At 39.2% G+C, this 11512-nt stretch overlaps 1 protein-coding gene and 1 long non-coding RNA gene across 2 annotated transcripts in view; one reads left to right on the top strand and one right to left on the bottom strand.

Annotated features, from left to right (window-relative positions):
* The window catches only part of DNM3 (dynamin 3), a 155096-nt gene that overhangs the window by 36958 nt on the left and 106626 nt on the right, over nt 1–11512 (top strand). The gene's annotated exons all lie outside the window — the stretch shown is intronic.
* On the bottom strand, nt 470–6459 carry LOC115948526. The gene is made up of 2 exons (XR_004082344.1): nt 6385–6459; nt 470–6084 (listed from the first exon to the last, which is right to left on the bottom strand). It is a non-coding gene; the product is annotated as an uncharacterized LOC115948526 (long non-coding RNA).

Raw genomic sequence — 11512 nt, 5'->3', positions numbered from 1 at the left:
GGAGGTGCCGCAGGGCCGCGGGTAAATCCAACTTACTGTTAGCGAGCTCCTGAGAACAGCTAGGAAAAGAGTACTATAGGAAGCACAGTAAGAATTTCAGCAGTGGGTTTTATTGTACTTGACAGGCAGTGCTGCTTTGACTCTGGGCTTGGTGACTGAGCGGCCGTGTGAGGTCCAGAGGACTCCTGGCTGGAGGTGGTGCTGCAGACGCTCTGGGCTCTCAGAGCGGGGTCCCACTGGCGGCTGTCCCTCAGGCTGGGTTGTCATGCGACTGCCTGTCTGTGCCTGCTGTACAGGTGAGAGGATGTTCTGCACAGCAAGTGTAGACAGGCAGACACATGACAACTCCGTCCAGCCAGTCCCTTGGAGCCATCGCCGCTGCTGTGCAACACTTTGTGCCAGTCCACTTTGGGGGGCGTTTGGTGGGGGGAACACACATAACAGAATTCAACTTTAAAACATTGGCAGCTGCTGAACAAGAACAGAACTTGATTTTATTCAGAAAAGAAGCTTGGTACATGAGTTATCATTGTGCTGACACATATCAGGGATGCGATTTCAACAGACTGCTCACGCTGAACATTTGGAAAAGCAAAAAGAACCGAAGCCGTGGTTTATTTTATATGCGATTCGTGCAGGGTTTTGCCTGCACGTTGTACTCACACATAGTAATTTAACCAGATGTTTTTACTCTTCATGGAAGCACAGAAATACTGAAGTTCAAGATAAAGGATATGTTTATACAGTGCATATTTTCTAGGAGTAGATAAGTACAATAATCTGGGATGTTAAAAATAAAAATCCTTCTGTATAAATGGAGGCTGCAACTTGCACATTAACCCCATTATAGGGAATGTGCTGGAAAGAAAACTGATTGCATTTTGGATCGATTTTGCTAATATGTGATAGCTGTACATGTATTATATTCCTTTTAGTATTTTGGTTTGCATGTTATTTAAATTTTGCTTTGTCTCAAAATCTGTACTTTCTGACAAAATAAATTAACTTCTTAAAACTTCAGTAAGTTTTTTTCAGTCAAATACAGACTATAGTAGAAATCAAAAGCATGCAAATAGCATTATTTCACATCATGAGATGTGCTGCTTTGCTGAATTTTCTCTATACCCTGTCCCTACACACAGTGACTGTAATCCAACTTCACAGTGACATTTACAACATTTCTGGGGTTTTGTTTCAGAAGATATAAAACCCACTGGAACCTTAAAGGGGGAAAAGAATAATTGTATTAATTTTCTCTACAGATTAAATGTTTCTGGTTTGTAATGGTGTTCTTGAATCTCTGTTGCTCGCTAGTGCCACCATAGGTAAGCAACAAAGTTGTGCTTTCAAACCCTTCTCAAACATACCCCATTCAGAATACAATTTTAAATCCAGCCTGAAAACTGATTATAAATTACCAGAGATTAAAGGTGGGGATAGTGCTGAGGTTTTATATTAAACTAATAATAAGTCAATATGTAATTATTCAGGTGTTCTGTCTCTAATAATTTTGCTGTAAAGAATAATATGCGTTTCTGTTAATATACAAATTGACTATACAATTTAAGTTTATCAATTATATGAATGAAATTTTCCTTGAACTTAACAAGGTGGAATAAGATGTCTTAAATAAATGAATCAACCACAAAAAATGGCTAACTAATTCAGAGATGAAAAATTAATTTCAATGCATTAAATACTCTGTCTTTATAAAATGCTTACTTAATTTTTTATAGCTAAAAGTAAAATTTTAAGGGTATGCTTTAACTTGCCATTTCTTCCTGCCTGCTTTGCCATTTTGAAGAAAAACAGAAGTGGAAAATTAGAAGAAGTATTTTTAAAATAGATATAATACACTGATTGTTTCATAGATTTAATCAGATTTAACTCCTGCATTTAGTTGCTAAAGAAATGAAAAATCTTTCATCTGGAAGAAAATTAGGTCTGACTTTGTGTTATGGATGCTTCTTGAAATAACAGAATTGTACAGTCAAAATTGTTGGCAACCTATAGTACAAAATATTGGAACAGCAGAAGTATGGATTTTTTAAAATAGGTCTTCAGTTAAAAACTGTCAGGGAGGTTGTACTGGGAGGAAAATCGTAAGTGGAAACTTTGTGCCGTCTTTCTAATAACTGTACACAAGGAGAATTCATCAAAGAATCAGCAAAAACTTTACATCTCGGCAGAGGCAAGTTTGTTTTCCCTTCAGTTAATTCACTGGGTGCTGCTAGACATGACTAGATGAATATCTGCACTTGATTTTTAGTTAAAACCTGAAATTCCTTGAAATTGTAGTTAACTTGCTTAAAGGGCTTAACATTTTTGTGTGCTGTGTCTGGTTGACCTACTAAGTCAGTAAAAAACTTGAGAATATTTTAGAATACTCATAACAACAAAAAAAAATTCATAATTTCATGATTGCCAATACTATATTTACAGAAACTTATGTTAAGGACCTGACTTTAAATATTGGTACCTTGGAAACTGAATTGAGATATGAATTCCCTCCAGTAGTAATCAGGACTCTTTATTTAAGGGAAGGTTGTTATTTTTAGATACTGCTTTGCAATGCTGTGTAAAATGCAGTACAGGACTACAGTAGAATAATTCAGGAAAGTTTCATTCTTAACTCTGGCATTTCCTGTCTTTTTGTAGGTTTAAACCTGACCCTTAATAGTATTTCAATTAAGATTTTTTTTTCCCCTAAATAAAGTACAGTTCAGGAAACAAAGCCTTTTACAAGTAAAAGTAAAGTTGTGCTCTTGATTAAATATCTTATTTAAAAAACCCAACGCATTAAAGTTTAGGGCTTTTCATTTTCGAATCTGCTTAACAGATTTTGATTGAAAGTTTATGATGAGCATTCTGTGTCGAAGCCTGGAATTTTTATGCAGGTATTTTGCTATTTTGGTTATAATATTTCCATCTAGAAATGATACTTGTGTGGTCTGGAGGCACAGTGATAGTACAGGAAGGGGGGCAAGGAGCGTGGGGCGGGTGGCAGTGTCTTCATGCTCTGAAAATACAGATGCACTAAATAGCACTGGCAAGGCTCATACAGGAGACAGCATGCAGCTTAATGACAAGGCAGAAAGATGGCAAATGACATGGGCTTTTAAAAAAGTAACTAGTTTTTTTCACATTTGGATACTTATTTGATCTATATTTATTGCTGTAAAGTTAGCTGTCTTTCCCCCACCCTTCTCTCTCTTTTCCTTTGATTTTTAACATTAAAGGAATAGTTAGAAAAGGTTTGAAATATTTTCTTCCTCTTCCCTATTTAATTTTTTTTTTAGTGCACTTAAATAAAATACGCTCCCTAAAGATGAAAGGAAGTCTATTGTATTGAAACACTCACCTATTTTAAATCCTCCTACTGGCTTCAATGTGCATTTTATGGTAATATGTATCAGTTCATACAACAGGCTTAAGCACTGGTATTGTCCTGGCTTTAGAGAACTCTCGCCATGATTAGTATGCATTGGGTCCTGCTAATTTCTTTTTTTTATTCATTACAAAAAGTAATATTTGGTGGTATTTTGTTTTTTGTTTTTTTTTTCTTTTGAAATATTTATATGCGGCCTGTTTGTGTTTGTTGACATGCCTGTTTAAAGCATCTTGTTTTATAACTATTGAAATCTCTTCTCTGTGACTATGATCAACTAGAAATTGTTTCAACTAAACCGGCAGTGTTTTAAGAACCGCAGAATCATTTAATTCACTTTGAAAATGTTTTGATTACTGAGCTGAGGTCGATATACTTCCTTATTCATTGCTAACAATACAGCCTTTCTTTCCATATCTGCTGCTTTGCACTCTGCATTTCCCTCCCGCCTCCTTTCCAAGCCCCATGCCAAGGGGGCCTCCTCGATCTCAGCCTTACAGTCTAAAAATGTAACTTTGAAGAGTCATGGGTGTATGGGAGGGGAATCACTTCCTAAACCCAGAAAGGTCATTTAAAATAAAGATTAATGCAAATAGTGGACTAGAGATAAGAGAAACACTCGTTCCATATGTTTCCATCGTCCTTGCTTATTTAGCAAAAGTTAACATAGGCTATCTGCAACTATTTTCATGGAGACCCTATTATTCCCTGGATAATAGTATTTCCTTCCTTAATTTCTAGATCAGAATTAAAAAACAAAAAATAGCTTTGCAAGTAAGCATTAGAGACAAAAAAAATTTGCAAATGATCATATTCCCCTTGAAAGCAAAACTGAGCGAGTTTCTTAACGAGATTTGGAAACATTTTTCTACTGCTTAAGCAAAATCTAAGAAAAAGTTTTCAGATTTGTGATGCTTAAGACAGCAATCATACTAAAGATTGAGAAATATTAATGCCAGTGTGACTCTAGTTCCATTCCTTTAATTTCTTCCTATTGCTTCAGATTTTCTCTTAATAACCACGATTATATGTGTGTTGTAACTCCACTTTAAAGCAGAATGAGAACAAAAATTCCATCTACTCATACTATAATGGATTAAACCCCACTAAGTTAATCCTAAAAATAATCTTCTGCAAAATGAACCGAAGAGAGGCTGAATAACTTACAAGTGTATATATACATTAAAAAAAGAGGTTTTTGGTCAAAAGAAAAGTTTTGCTGGGAGGCAGAGGGAAATGACAGTGTTAGTCCTTCCTCTGTAAGCTTTAAGGCAGCCAGTCCAGGCACCATTACACCAACACTACATGACCAGTCCTCCCCAAAAGCTCCTCTATTGATTATTGAAGGAGCAATGGAAAAGGTCAGCATAATATACAAATATACAGATTTTTTAAATAAAGAAAGTATAGCATGAAGGCTGTCTAAAATACAGCACACCTTCTGCAAAGTCGGCTGGTTGCAATACTAATGGCTGCATATTTATGCTAATTCTTTTTACAGTACAGCTATTCCAAGCCTTCCCGGCAATAAGGAGCACCATATAGGTGGGATTTTTTTCCGGTTGCAGTAGTTTGTTACTACTGTTAACTTTAGGGGAGCTGACTCTGGAGTTCGGCTGGTATCAAATTGCAGCCCAGACTTTTTGTATTATTTTGTCCGTGGGGATTTCATTCAGCCTCAGGGTTTTTTTCCCCTACCAGGACAGCTGGAAATTCACCAAAGCAAACTTCTGCATTGGTTTACAAATTCCATTTTTATCAGTGGGATTCAGGACAAAGTAACTTATCATTTTGAATGGTAGAAGAATTATCAGCGATTCAAAGTGCACATGAGAGCGGCAACAATCGATCGGTCCTGATCATTCCCATGCAAGATCCAGCCAGGTATCGGGTTGGAAAGCTCTTTCTTCCCTTTTATTTATTGAGTGATTTATTTTCCATCACATCCTGAACTTTAAAAGGTAATTTTTCCTGACAATCAAAGATATTATATTCTACAGGGCAGAAGTCTAGTATGGAGTAGTCAGTTTTTCTATGGTTTCCCTCCCAGTTTTCATTAGCACATCTAGCATAAGTTACTTGCAAAGAAGTTTCAACTGCATATAAAAAGCTAAGTACAGTTTTCCCAGAGGTGATATAATATATTTTACAATAATATAAAATATTATTCATGCATTCTTTTCTAGTATTTTATTACTTTAAGCAAAAATAATTTTAAAAAAATTGATCTTCAGATCATAGATCACAACAGGAGCTATTCAGAATACATACTTCTAGCAAGCCTAAGAAAAAAAAATATATACTTCTTAAATATTTATACTGAAAGCTTCTAGTAAAAAAAAATTAAATTTACCTTTTTAGTTTGTTGGGGAATAAAGCTTTATTTTAAATTTAAAAAAAATAGTAAAAAAGAAATGACCGACTTTAGCTTTACTGCTGTACACTTCTCTAGGCAGTGTACCTCTAGGCAATATACCTCTCTCATTTCTTGCATGGCTTTTAGTGCACCATCAGAGCTCCATCTTTCTTGCAGTGATGACTGGAGGAAGGGGGGAGGGGAGTCACCTAGGTTCGCCAGGTCATAGGCCAGGTGTTCTTCCAAAGCAGGCCTTACCAGAATGTCTTCCCCGCTTTATTCTGCAGTCCTCCTTTTTCACAGTGTCCCTTAGCGTTTCTTATTCCCTAGTGTGCAAAACCTGTGAAGAAAAATACTGGATATGAGATCTGAAAGGAGCAATGAGTGTCTTCTCCTTGGCAAGAGCAACTTGCGTCCCCAATAGTCCACGCCGCCGCTTTCCCTTGCCCAGTCTAACCAATGTGCAGACTACTGTACAACAGCATTGTCCTGAACAGGTAGTCTGAACACTGGGGCGACGGAGCAGGATCTCCGGACGCGTCTATTTATTTATTTTAAATCCTCTTTTAGTCTCGGGGAAAAACTGCCTTCCTGCATCACGGGTTGTGCTCGGCTCTCGCTCACACTCTGCAGCACTCACTGAAACACACTGAAGTGCTGTGATTTCCAGTCTTGACGTGGCACATTTGCAGCAGACTGGGGATCTGGCAATGAATTTAGGACCAGGAAAAGGGGGAGGGCTGGGCCTGAGAGTCCATATATGGGATGATGTCACCCTGGGGAGGTTTGGGTATGCACTGTGCCGCTGGTGAGACCGCTAGAATTGCCTGCTCTCAGACATGGGTCTGTGTATAAAATGGTACCAGATGTTTTAGTGTAATGTTAAGCAGTCATTTCATCTTCAGGCCAGATTTTTTTCTTCAACTGGGCAGGAAGTGGGCCCCAGTATGGAAAAGCTGTAAAAAGTCAAGATGTACAGTTTCACTGCAGCCAACAGAGAGCGAGTTAATGTAGATGCAGAATTTGCTCTTTTGTGAAGGCTGAAAAACAGAATTTATAAAAAGGATTCTGCTCAGGAAGCTAGTGTAATAAGCCAGTGCTTATTTTCTTTCTTTTTAATGACTCTAGTTGCGCTTTTCTATTTTGGCATTTCAGACCAAGAAAAGGGCAAATAGGTTCATTTTTTCTTGGAACTGTCAGCGGCATGCAGGCTGCCGAGACTTGAACAGTAATTAGAGTTACTTCCTGAAAGTGAAGCCCCCATGAAAAGTCTGGAGAAATGTTCTTTGTCATAGCCTCTACATGAGTAATTAGTTCCACATGTGGCCTTCCTATTTCCCTTCAGCTATTTTGGCTGGCTGGTTGAATACTTTGCTATAGCTCAAGACTTAAAGAAGCTTTAAAGTTTTCATTTCAAGCATCCACTGTGAAAATAGCTATTTCTGGTGTCATAATAAATTGCTTCTGGTAGATCAGTGCTATTAGGCCTGGCATTGTTTTTCACTGGTAACCCTGCTGGTCCCATTTTTCTTTTAATGGTGCTTGGTGGAATTATTCTGCTGAATTTTATCTTTGATGTTTACCAGATCTATTGAATTTTGCCAACTATGACTTTACCGTAGATTTTAAGATATTCTCCCCACAGGCAACCAGCCTTGCTCTCCGGTAAATTTTTTTTCTTTGTTACTCATTCTGCTGAATCGAAGTGTTGTACTTAGATTGATTTTGTTGTGTGGCTTTTTTTTCTTTTTTTTAAATCTGCCTTAGCCCATGGTCTAACACAACAGCTGACAGAACAAGTTAGCTCTTCTCAAGTCAAACTTGGAGGTGATTGCGTCTGGGTCTGGATACGCACTGGACGCAGTTGGTGCCAGCAGTTCTTTTTCTGCCTGGAATTCTGAGACAAATATCAGTGTCTTGAGAGGTAGATCTCCATCAGCTTCCTGCACAGGAATGTATGTAAATATAAATGTGTTCTGTGAGCTCTTGTGTCCTAAGTAAGTTCTGCAGGATTTGGTTCTTCCTAGGTGCCAGCAGATTCTCAGAGCCGTAGCTCCTAGAGGTGTGCACAGGGCAGGTTGCAGAGCTCTCACTTCAGGGAGAATGAATACAACAAACTTGGATGCTAGGGAATTGGAATTGGAGTCTGAGTCCAACAAAAAGGAAAAGTGACCTTCAGGCTCCTTTGTGGTGGTGGCAGGCCAAGCACTGAGTGTCTGTTTCAGAATGTACATCCTCCAGCTCTCCCATTTGGGTCGCAGGGGACTAACATGTGTCCAAGCAGTGCTGGGGTTTCTTGTTTAGTTAGCAGAGGTAAAGGTTTGGAGAGGTTTAATGTGCTGTGTGCTTCGCTTTCTTATAACCAGCAATAAGTGTGTCAGAGAGAGTGAGTTGGTGGGCAAGGGCTTTTGAAAATAAAACTGTAATTAGGGAGAAAGTAGAGCATGCCATGGGTAAACCAGGAGGGCTCCTTGTCTGTGTAGGGACTGGCTTTTTTATGGTATTCCCACTTGGCACTTGCCTTGTGGAAGAAGAATACAAGAATACGTTTTGGAAAGACTGAGGAGTGATTTTTGTGAGTGGGACCCTCAGTAGAGCAGTCAGATTTTCCCCAGTGAGGAACTGTCAGAGATTAATTACTGCATGTGTCACCAAGAGCAAGAAATTATGTTGTCAAGGAAAGACAGCCTTCCAGGGATCTTCTTTCCATACCAGCAGAAAGGGACGTAGGTTGAATAACACAGAAGGCAAAACATTAATGAACCAAGCAGGTTTAGGGCTGAGGGAAGTGAAGTTTGGAATCTTGCTGCCAAGTGCAGCGGCTTTAGTCTGTGAGTTTTTCCCGAGATGGTTAAATAGAACCAGAATAGCTCCCCACACTGTGGCCTGGAAATTTGTTCCCTCTAAGTTTTGTTTCCTGGCAAAAGCAAAGCTTCAGAGGAATGAAGGAGAACAGGGGATTTGGGTTGTTTTGGGAGCCCAGGAAGATGCTAAAGCCTTGTTGGGGAGAGCGTCTAATACCATGCAAAGCCATTCAGACCTCTAATGCACTTTTTCTTTCCTTCCTAAGGGCTGCTCAGCTGCTTACATACATCTGTCTTAGATGTTTAGACCAAATCCCTCCTTTTTCACTTGATTTCTGTTGGGAAAGGAATAAGCCATTGACATTTCCATTCCTTCTGATACCAAGTTGAGACTAGACTTGAAATATTTGAAATCCTTTACTGAATAGCTCCTCATCTCTACAGTGGGATTTGAACTGCTTCCAGTCAGCTTCTGAGGCTGTGCTGTGCTTTCAGCCATCAGGGCAGCAGCATGGCAGGCTCCACTCAGACAGTCAGTATCAATAATAAACTGTTACCCATGGTTTATACTAAGTGCCTTCCAGAGGTAGTGATAAACCTTCATTTTTCATGAGTTTATCATCATGCTGATGTTCTGCTGTGCCTATGAACTCAGCCCCATGATCAAATTATTTTCCACAAGCTGACAGTATTATTTGATTTTTAACTTGGAGGAAACTAAGGATTTTGAGAAGTCGGATTTCTTCATTAATGCTAATTTGGAGGACCACTATGAAAAAGAAAATAGCTGTATTTCTGCTGGATTGTTTTCTTCTTCTGGCAGACAGCAATGTAGTGCCAGGCCATTTTTCACACTGAATGGGATGGACATCTTAGAAATGGTCATGAAGTGTGTGGGTAGCACAGGAGCTGTGTGCTCCTTGTTTGTAAAACATCCCAGACTGCATTTACGTGGTGAAGTGGCTGAACTGCCATTAGTGTGCGTTTTTTGCTTTAAAAAGTTACTGTAGAAAGTGTCTGGAGAATTGTAAATTTTGTATCTCTGCTTTGTTAAAGCACTAGATGTGATTCAGGGAACTCCAGAAGAGTAAGTGGGTGTCTGCAGCTGATAAATGAGTTGAAATAATAGCAGGCAATTGTACATAGCTATTTTGGAAATTCTCAAAGAGAAAGTCGTCTGCCATGATTTGCTGTAGCTTTTTTGCACATACAGCAGCAAAGGTTAACCCTTTTTGGTGCTCAATAAGCTAAATCATGATTTAAAAGGATTAAAAATAGGTAGGCATAGGATACAGGCAACAATATGAGCAGGCTGTCATTGCCATCAGAGCACAAAACCCCTGCAAAATTACTTCCAGGGTCTGTTTGGGAGCTGAGCTTTTGAACAAAGTGAGTAGAGAATTAAATGCCAGTGAGAGTGAACAAATGCAAACAGGCTCTATTGTGTTCCCTTTTATGCAGAATGCTTGGGGTATGGATGAAAGAAGGAAGGTGGGGAGAAAGCAGGGACAGAAGAGGTGAGGGTGGAAGAAGCAGCAGCACATGAGGCAAGAGTATTTGATTTTTGTTTCTGTGGAGGTTGTGACCCTTATGAATATCACTTATGGTTGGGCAAGGCCTAATGCAGTCCTGCAATCCTGTTGTTTCTTGGTCTTCCACTGCAATCAGACTCATTTTTCTAATTTTAAATTTACAAAAAAGAAAATATGTCCCAAGCAATATTGTTCCTTCTGGCCAATGCATGTAGGCATGATTGGTGCTTTTAAGTAGCTGTGCCCATTGTTATGAGAACATGCTATTGAAGTGTGGTGCTCATTTTCAGCTTGTCCCATCATCCTCATGTGTTGTTTTTAGCATTATTCGTGGTGTCTGGAAAGATTGTGAGGCTGGCAGGAGTTTAACAGTGCTAACTGAAGCCCCCTTTGGTTGGGACCCCTCTGTGAAGGTTATAGGACTGCCCAGAGCCACATCTGTGTGCTGCACAGTTTTCCAGGCAGTCTGGTCTCAGTATTGCAGTCAGTGATTTGATCTTTTATAAATTAGTTTAGTACAGCTCTGGACAATGTTCCAGCCTAATGCCCCTCTGTTGTGTAGTTCCTGTAACACATAATGGACTGGTGAAAACCACAGTCTCCAAACACTCCATTCCCTGATCCCAGTCCTTTTTCCTTGCTCTATCCCTTATCACTTGTCCCCCTGTCCTCTCCCTTCTCACCAGACATGTAGTTTGGATGCTTTAGGATATTTACTCTTTCACCTTTTCTCTGCTCAATTCCACATTTCTGCTCTATGTACTTTGTCTCAAACTTTATTCAGGTTTATGAGAGAGGCACAAATGGGGAGAAGGCAGAGCTGGAAGGGCTCAGTCCAGCTATTTTGGATATCTGAGATGAAATTCATAACAACCACGTTCAGGAGCCTGTGTTTCCTTTACCTTTGGTGTGCAGGGGACAATTCAGCACCTCTGAGGTGGACACCTATGGAGAGCCACTGCTGATTTCTGTCCTCCCAGCTGTGAGGAACCCAACTGCAGGTTCAACATCGATGCCACTTCTTTTTGCCTTTTCAGCAGCCTGGTTATATTCACTCTGGTTGTAATGTGTGCATCACCTTCTGGTCTGTATTGTTCAGTATTTTTTCTGCCTTTCTAGCCAATGGTCAAAGTTTATCAATGAACAATCTGAAACACTGGAAAAGAACCAGTGTAGTACAGAGCAGGTATTTTCATGTACAGCTGACTTTGTGCTCACTGTGCATTTTCAGCTTAAATTGTAGTTATGCACTCATGCTCATATTATATCTAATGCAGTATACATAAAATAACACATTATTAGATATTATATATATTTGAATATCTAAACTGATATTTGGATAGTAAATTGATTTGGAGGAGCCGTGTGTGCTCAGCACAGTGGTCACAAGTGATTATAATGACTGGCAATGTTTAGATTCCATATAGGTTAT

Source organism: Geospiza fortis, unplaced genomic scaffold, assembly GCF_000277835.1.
Source record: "Geospiza fortis unplaced genomic scaffold, GeoFor_1.0 scaffold5, whole genome shotgun sequence".
Lineage (NCBI taxonomy): Eukaryota > Metazoa > Chordata > Aves > Passeriformes > Thraupidae > Geospiza > Geospiza fortis.
The sequence above is the reverse complement of the archived record's forward strand: the minus strand, read 5'-3'. Positions and strand labels throughout refer to the sequence as shown.